At 37.9% G+C, this 8,698-nt stretch overlaps 1 non-coding gene and 1 pseudogene across 1 annotated transcript; both read right to left on the bottom strand.

Moving 5' to 3' along the window:
* Nucleotides 1–2,956: 2,956 nt before the first annotated feature.
* LOC143379765 (U6 spliceosomal RNA) lies at nucleotides 2,957–3,063 on the bottom strand. The gene has a single exon (XR_013088543.1). It is a non-coding gene; the product is annotated as a U6 spliceosomal RNA (small nuclear RNA).
* A 306-nt stretch (nucleotides 3,064–3,369) lies between these two features.
* LOC143379609 (putative glutathione-specific gamma-glutamylcyclotransferase 2) lies at nucleotides 3,370–4,360 on the bottom strand (annotated as a pseudogene).
* Between the last annotated feature and the right edge of the window lie 4,338 nt (nucleotides 4,361–8,698).

Below are 8,698 nucleotides of genomic sequence, written 5' to 3' on the forward strand. Positions count from 1 at the left end.
CCATCCATGTAATGTTGGTTTCACAGGCATGCAGAATGGAAGAGTTTCAAGGTCATGGAGGCTTCCACTGAAATCTCAGAGGTCTGGGAGGCCGGGCATATGCAGCAAGATCAGAGTCCTTGCCAGCAGCCTCTCAGAGGGCAATGCATGAAGCGAAGATAGTGAACACAAAGCTTTTGTGGAGCTCTTAAGAAGTTAGAGATGGCTAGGAACACAGTATACCTGCTGAGGGAAGCTGCAGGCTGTGAGCAGAGCCAGCCCAAGAGAGTAGCCATGTAGACCACAGTCAGCAATGTCCCAGTGGTAGGGCTGTCCGAGTCCTTTGGAAATCACATCATTCTACCATGTGCTTCGGATGTTGCACATACAGACTTAAGACTTAATGTTCTCCCTACTAGGTTTCGGCCTTGCTTTGATCCAATCCCCTCTTTCCATGCCCCTAATCCTCTCTTTTGCATGTCATTGTGATTTGTAAATATGTTCATTCTTTCTCTCTCTCTCTCTCTCAAATTTAAAACTAAGTGTTTGCTTTGAGTCTCAGAGGAGACTTTGGCCTTGGACTTTTGAGTATTATTGGAATTAAGATTTTGGGGTCTCTCAGAAATGCACTGAATGCATATTATAATGTGAGATGATTATGAGCCTTTGGGTGCCAGAGGTAGAGAGCTATAGTTTGTATCTGGAATGTCCCCCTAAAGGCCCATGTTAAAGGTGTGGTCCCTAGCTTGGGTGCTATTGGGAGGTGGTGGGACCTATAAGAGGTAAGGCCTAGTGGAAAGAAGTTAGGTCATCGGGAGTATGCCCTTGGAGGGAATATTGGGACCCTAGCCCATTCCCATCTCTCTTCCCGGCCACTATAGGTTAGCACTCTTCTCCACCATGGGATCCTGTCATGATGTACTGTGCCGCCACAGGCTCAAAGCAACAGGGCCAAGTGACCTTGGATTGAAACCTCCAAAATGGTGAGCCAAAATAAACTTTTCCTCCTTATAAATTGTTTTTCTCAGGTATTTTGCCACAGCAACAGAAAGCAGACACAATACATTTGCTAATATTAAATATATGATATGTTATGTATATGGTAGGATGAACCATTGAATTTTAAATGGAACAAATAGGAATCTAGAGGAATAGGTGGCTGGAACTGTAATTAAATTTGGACTTATCTAAATGTTTTGTTGTATAGATTTATCTTTGGAAAATGTATTTTATATACTTTAAATATAACTTGATATAAAAAATCAACCCTAAATATAAAATAGATATAAATAAAATGTATTTCAAGTGATATTTTAATATAGCAATTTATCTCTGTATCCATTGTGTGATGTACTTTAAGAGCAAAAATAATTGAAAGAAACCTTAAAAGGCATTCAATAATTTTGCCATTGTTGGAAGTGCTGATATTATTATGGATTCAGGAATAGTGGGATAAATTTAGTGGGTTATTTATGTTGGTGTAATTTACAATAAGGATTTTGTGTGTGTGTGTATAGGAAGACATAAATTAGGATTGACAAAGTTAAATAAATGCCCTGTGGCCCTTATTTGAACTGGAGTAAAAAAATGTGAATTTGCAGTGTATTTTATCTAGAAAGGAAGTGTTATCTAGTTCTGTTCATTGAAAAGTCTTAAAACAATAACCAACCCGGTAATATGGAGCACTCCTTGAGGTAAGTCTTCTAAATACATTTTCCCCTTAAAATGTTATAAGGGTTACTTAAAAAACGGGTTGTTTCCATGTCGGGGGCAGAAAATGTGTAAAACTGGAATGTTTTATTTTTCTGGAAAGCATGATAGTACTATTAACAACTCTACAAGAATCCAATCAAAACAAACCTGCACTAACCTGAACAGACCCTCACTAGCAAAAGGTGTAATTTATCTATAGGATAAATAATTGCATATATCAAAGCATTCAAACAAACTTCTATTTATAAGCTCATCTTTATGCCAAAAGATAAAACAACATTCTTCGTGGTCACCTTTGGGAGTTGTTAGTGAAACCATTCTTTATTTAAAGGGAATAAATAAATGGAAAGAAGCATCTATATTTTTCTGTCTGTAATATTTCTCAAGATAAACACAGAGAAAATGTTGAAGGATGGTACAAGGGACATAAACAGCAAAATCCAGGCTATTGGGAAACTAAAGAATAACAACCTGGTTCTGTTTTTGCTTTTAGTGGGCGGGGGGAAAGTCTGATGCAGAGAGAATTTACAAATTAGGAGCAACTAAAACTCAAATTGCAAAGTACAGGCCTTATTTAGATCTTATTTTTAAAAGAAGTGAAATAATCAGGGACTTTTGGGAAAAAGTCCTTATTTAGAATACTGAAATATTTACCGATGAAATAACATGCTTAGGATTTACTTAAAAATCATCTGGAGGAGAAGTGATCTGGGGATAGGAATGAGGTGAGATTGTCCGAGTAGATGAACAGAATGTGGATGAAAGTGGGTAATTTTCTACTATTCTCTTCTGTATGTGTTTGTGATTTTCTTTAATAAAGTAAAAATCAAAACAACACAACACATTGATGCCCTGACCCCATCCCAGATTGCAGTGTGAAAGGTCTATGGTGGGGTAGATCCCAAACAAAATGAGATCTTAAGTTACACAAAAATCTGCAGCAGCACTTTGAGACTAGTAGCACAGACTGAAGATACTGGAGCACCACCACAGGAAGAGCCCTGGAGGGAGGGAAGTCAGACCGTACCCTAGACCTGGTCCTGCATCCACTCAGTTGGGTGAAACTAGGCAAATCACTTAGTATCAATGCAGAAGGTTGGGCCTATGATGCAATCAGGTTTTTTTTTTTTTTAATATTTATAATATTTATTGGACTTTGGCTTAATTCTCTATAACCTCAAAATAGTATTGTGAAATAAGACTTTACTCTGATACAAACAAGAACTGAACCAAGTATTCCTATATTTCTATATTTTGCTTCTTTAAAAATATGGAATGCTTCACAAACTTGCCCATTATTCTTGTGCAGGGGCCATGCGAATCTTCTCTGTATTGTTCCGATTTTAGTGTATATGCTGCCGAAGGGAGCACTTTGTATGTTTCTAAAGAATTCCCTTGTGATGAGCAAGTGTTCAATATCACATAGTTAGGAAATCATTATATTATTGAAACTTGATTTTTTTCTTTCTCTGTATGTCAGTCTTCTGAATATGTTTCAGGACACTTGCATTTAAATTATACATTTAGATGATATCCTGGCTATAACATTAAAAACAATAAGATCTTCAACTAAACACATTTCCAAAATATTGCCATTGTGTGCTGAAGTTACTCTCTGAAGACTAAATGCTCTATTTAAATAAGTTAACGATTAGGTCTTTATATGCACCTGAGGTTCTATTTTTCTTCTAAACGTTCTTTTACTAATTTTTCCAAGGAGAAAAGATGCTCATCTGCATCTTCTGATACAAGGCTTCTAATAGAGTATCTTTTTGAGCTTGCAAATTCTATTTCTTCCACTTGGACCAGCTGCATTAAAAATTTGTTCAGCATTGTCTTCCAGAGGGGAGGACCAAGATAATTAGGATTATCACATGTTCCAATGTGCTGTTAGCACACTGAATGGTTTTGTTGTGGGATCTTTTGGATAAAAAATGACTGATACCTTGACTTCAGAGAAAGGAGGCTATGTATGTTTTTACTAGTACTTCTTTTACTACTGGCAGTTTGTAAGCAATACCCCAAACACAACCCCCAGGATTTTCTTTTTTCTTTTTTTAATTCAACAAGATATTTTTATTTATTTATTTATTTATTTATTTTTGTGTTAATATAAAGCATTTATTTTCATGCTTAAAATTATTTCCATGTATGTTTTTACAAAATAATGAGTTTCCTATTTAGAAATAATGTACAAATTAATTGTAGAAATTTTGGAAAAAAATAAAGAATGGAATTATAATTATTACCAACGTCAAAACTCAAAAAAGAACTATTCTTTAGTATCTTTTCTATGTGTATACATTAGTTATATACCTAATGTTTTCATGAGTTAAATATATTTTATAGTACCATTTTAATGACAGCATAGTATTTATTCCATAGTTTTATACCATAACTTTTCTGCCGTTTAATATCTAAGCAGGACATGGTTTCCCCAGGATTTTCAACGAGAGTCACAACTCTTCCAGGTTGCCTGGAGTTGGGGAGCGGTCTGGGGGCTGGGGCTGTATGGGAGTTGACTGGCTTCTCACCTTGCTGGGGACCCCGCAGTGGTCAATCTGCCCTGCCAGAAGCGCCTGCTGTAGTTTGTGATGTATCCGACCAGCTTGCCCTGATAGGGGAAGTCCACCTTCCAGATCAGGGACCCATAACCAAAAACCCACATCTTGCGGTGGCTCCTGGTGGTGGACCCACAGCCAACCCTCAGCTGTGGTCTTGGCTGCCACCTGGGACTTACTATCAGGTTTTAGATGACTTAATTTCAAATATTCTTTCTAGTTTTTGCAGTGTCTTTGGAAAGAAGTGATTTGTTGAGTGACATTGAGATGCCTCATTTTACACTATACCTGCATCTTTTAAGTTATTTTGTTTTCCAACCAAATAACCCCTCAGTGTTGGAATACATGCATGTGCTTCTCATTGGAACTCAACCTAATTTACACTCACGCTGCTCACTGGGGGGCTCAGCTAACAATTCTGTCAGGCCCCACACACCAGCCCCTCTGTTCTTTCATTGTACAGATAGAGGGAGTCCTATTAGGAGTTAGGAAGTATAAATAATTAAGGAAAGCTTTTATAAACGGAAACATAGACTTTTAAAAAAACAATAGGGTAAACCATGGTTTTTGTCCTTGTAGAACTTGATTCTTAGGTGGAGAGTCATGCAACCATAAATGCCATATCTTGAGGTGAATAGGTAGGGTGTATAAGGCATGGACATCTGGATCAGTGGAGCAGGGGTAGGGTCCAAGGTTGGTCAACAAGGAAATGACAAGATAGTTTTAGTATATTTGAAATATCTTTGAGGCAATGGTGTAAAGTGATATGAATTCAGAGAGACATCTCAGGTGGGTGATTTAGAGAAAGGATCTCTAAATGTTAAACTTTCTAAAAATGGATTCTGAGGAAAGCTATTTGCCCTCTCCTTGTTCCATATTCCTCATTTGTAAAGTGCAGATCATGACAGTAGGTAATGATCACAAGGTTATTTTGAGGATAAAATTAAGTAAAAATTGAAATTAAATAATGCCCTTTTTAGAGTAAGCACTGTTATATATAATAATAAATTGTTATGATTATTAATTTACTTTATGGTTTAAACTACTTTCAGCCAGTACCAATTTTGAGGATTTTAATTTTGCTACACTTAATAAAAAATTAAAAAGAGGAGCATATAATATACCTCCCTCATATATGAAGAATTGTAAAATAAGGAGAATGTGCAAAGCAGAGAAAATAAATCTGAGGGGAGAAAATGGCAACAAATGGAGACAATTATACAAATATTCCTGGAGGGAATTCACATTAGGTTGAAAATTATGATGAGTAATTTAATTTGACATATTTTAATCAAATGTCCCAAATTAGAAAAACCCAGCTAAATATACTCATGATGAAATCTTGTTAACTGGAAATGCACAAATATATTATAAAGAAGCAGGCATCCTTCTTTATTCTAAAACAGATGTCCTGAGTTTTGAAAAAAAAATTCTGGTGCCAACATATCACTTGAGAATATGAAAATCGCCCCCGCCTTACATGAATGGAAATCTAACAGAGCCCTAGCTTCCCTGGCTCATGCTTGGGAGGGTGCTCTCGGATGGCTGGAGTCTAAAAACATGAGACACATCTTCTTTTAGGAGGTTAAATCTTGCCCTAATTAAAGTGTACTCACCATAGGCCCAGCCAATCATAACAAACACATGTGGCAAAATATTTGAGATGGAGGAGAAACTTATTCCTGGGGGGCCTTTGAATCCCCCTGGAGTCATAGAAGAGGCACATTAGAGGAAAGCAAATGTTCTCTGGCCCTTCAGGGATAATTGAAGCTTTAATTATATTAAATAAAGCAGCCACTGAGCTGTTGGTGGTGGTCAAAGCTACGTGAGGATGCCTTTCTTCTAGGGCCACATCTCAGAGACATGTTCATGAACTTCTTGAAGGATGGCGCAAGAACATGCGGCCACCTTTTGATGGAAATGAATTCATGGAAGAAAAGAAAAGCCATCCTTTGGCCACCTCTGAACACTTGACTCACACTTTCTTTTTTTTCCTTTTAAAAAAAATTAATTTTGCTTCTTGAAGCATAAGGAACACAGACAAGGTCAGGATCTTATTGAACTTCTGGAACAGGGGCTTTGATCAAGAAGGCTCTCCTTGTTCATGTTTAAGCTCTTAGTTTAATAACCTGAGTTTTAATGGTTTGTTTATGAAAAGTCAAGTTTCCTCCTCCTAGTCCCTCCTCAATCTCTATAATCATCTAGAGGTTTTCAGCACACTGAGGAACATCTTGTACTTTATTACTGAAGAGGAAGATGATTTAAAAATTACATGCTCACTTGTACTCTGATTTTCTTTTTTTTTTCGCTAAGCAATAAGACTTCAACAGGAAACTGAAGAGTGGTGTGATTTGTGGGGCTCAAAGTCTCTGGGTTATAAATGATGTTCATTTCTTTAGTGTAACTATTAAAATACATACACAGCACAGAGAGCGGGTAGGGTTGTTGACAGGCGCTGTTCCGGGATCCGTCTATCAACAAAGTGGTTGTGAGCATAGAAACCTGGGAAGGGGTCTGGAGAGGGCAAATCCAGAAGTCCAGGGATAAAGGAGTTTAAAACCAAGTGGAACATTAGAGTTTAGCCAAAAGCCCCACTGATTCCTGCTTCTTAAAAAATACACACACACACACACACACACACACACACACACACACATATTGTTGATAGACCTTTACTTTATTTATATGCAGTGCTGAGAATTGAACCCAGTGCCTCGTGCATACCAGGCAAGTGCTCTCCTATTGAACCTCAGCCCTTCTCCTATTTCTTGCCCACCCTCTTTTCACCTTCTCCATGTATATCACAACTCACTTATTTTGTTCCCACCTCCCTCCATAGTTAGTCACCTGCCCCTTTGAATGTGATGAGTGTCCTGTGGTCACATCATTCTGGAACTGTGGTCATACAGGCCTATGCTAAGGATGCGCAGAGGGTGTGCGCTACCTTCTAGGTCTTTTTAGTGAATTCATCTTGTTTCCTTTTCAGCTGTGTGGACTACCTGACCCAGAAACTCGGGAATAGATATTATATAGCACATTGTGTCCTGAAGATAAAGGTGATTTGATGGTGATGATGATGATGGTTATGATGGTGGTGATGATGATGTGATAGCTGATTAGCTAATAAGAACTTACTATCTGTCAGGTATCCTGCTAAATTTTAAGTGTACTAATTTTTAAAACTCACAACTGGTCTGATGAGTGTAGGAACTACTATTATTCCCACTTTCCAGAAGGGGAAAATAGGACCCGTGGAGATTAGATCACGTGAGTCGTTCAGCATTGCACAGGAGGGAAGGGATGGAGCTGGGACATGAGCTCAGCCTGTGTAGTTTCGGAGTTCGTCCTACTCGGTTTCCTGTTTGACTTTTACTTATAGGTTCTCAGTTGAAAAAACTAAAAAAATTTAACATCAGAAAGTATGGACTTGTTTTATGCAACCTGGTTGAAAAGTTTGATATATATCTGCCCTTCTTGAAGACGTCTCAAGATCACTTGCAGAGCACTAGGGTCCATTTATGAGGGTGTTGCTTTCTGTTGGCATTAGCTACTCCTATGTTCTGCCGCTTGAGTGGGCCTGTGATACAAAGGGTCAGTCTATGAAAACTTCTGGGCGTTGCTTGTATCTCTCCTCATTAAGAATGGCCGTCTTCATCCTACACTGAGGGTATCTGGGATCAGGGATGTAATGTCTCCCCGATGAGTAACACACTTGTCTCCTCCTGAGCTCCTGTGTTCTGCTTCTGCCTGGATGACACAACCCTGCTTTTTCACTTTAGGTGACTCATCTCGGTTATCCTCTCAGTCCTACTCATGAGTAGGTGGATGTTTCGTTCCAATGGAACCATTTAACTGCCTTGAATTTTCTTTAATTCACTTCTATGAAGTGCTGAGTTACTTTATACAAACTAAGAACCAACACACACAGAAATAACACAGCCCCAATACTTACTATATACTTTCCATTCATGAAGATCTATGTATGTTTATCACTTTTTTGTATGTGTAGTAGCAGGTACAGACACCAGAGAGATCTCCATTAGAGTAGAGGATAGAAGACACTTTGGAATAGCTGAGGATAGCCTCTTAGTCCTGGAAAGAAAGTGGAATTAACATTTTGTATTTGAAGATTTTTTTTTTTAAATCGTAAAACAGATGAACATTACTGATAGCTAACATTAAATCTAACACTCATCAGTTTTCCTGGGATGGATAAAGGTCATAAAGGGTCTTATGGGAGACATTTTCATCAGGTGAGCCTGAAAGTGATATCTTTCACCTTCACCTATATTCAATGAATTGGAATTCATATATGATATAATGATTAATTTTATGAGTTAACCTCATTGAGTCACAGGGTGCCTGGAGATCTAGTCAAACCTTATTCTGAGTGGTTCTATGAAGATTTTTTTGATCAGTTAACACTTAAGTGGGTGGACCAAGTA

The sequence above is a fragment of the Callospermophilus lateralis genome, chromosome 13, assembly GCF_048772815.1.
Source record: "Callospermophilus lateralis isolate mCalLat2 chromosome 13, mCalLat2.hap1, whole genome shotgun sequence".
In the NCBI taxonomy this organism is placed as follows: Eukaryota; Metazoa; Chordata; class Mammalia; order Rodentia; family Sciuridae; genus Callospermophilus; species Callospermophilus lateralis.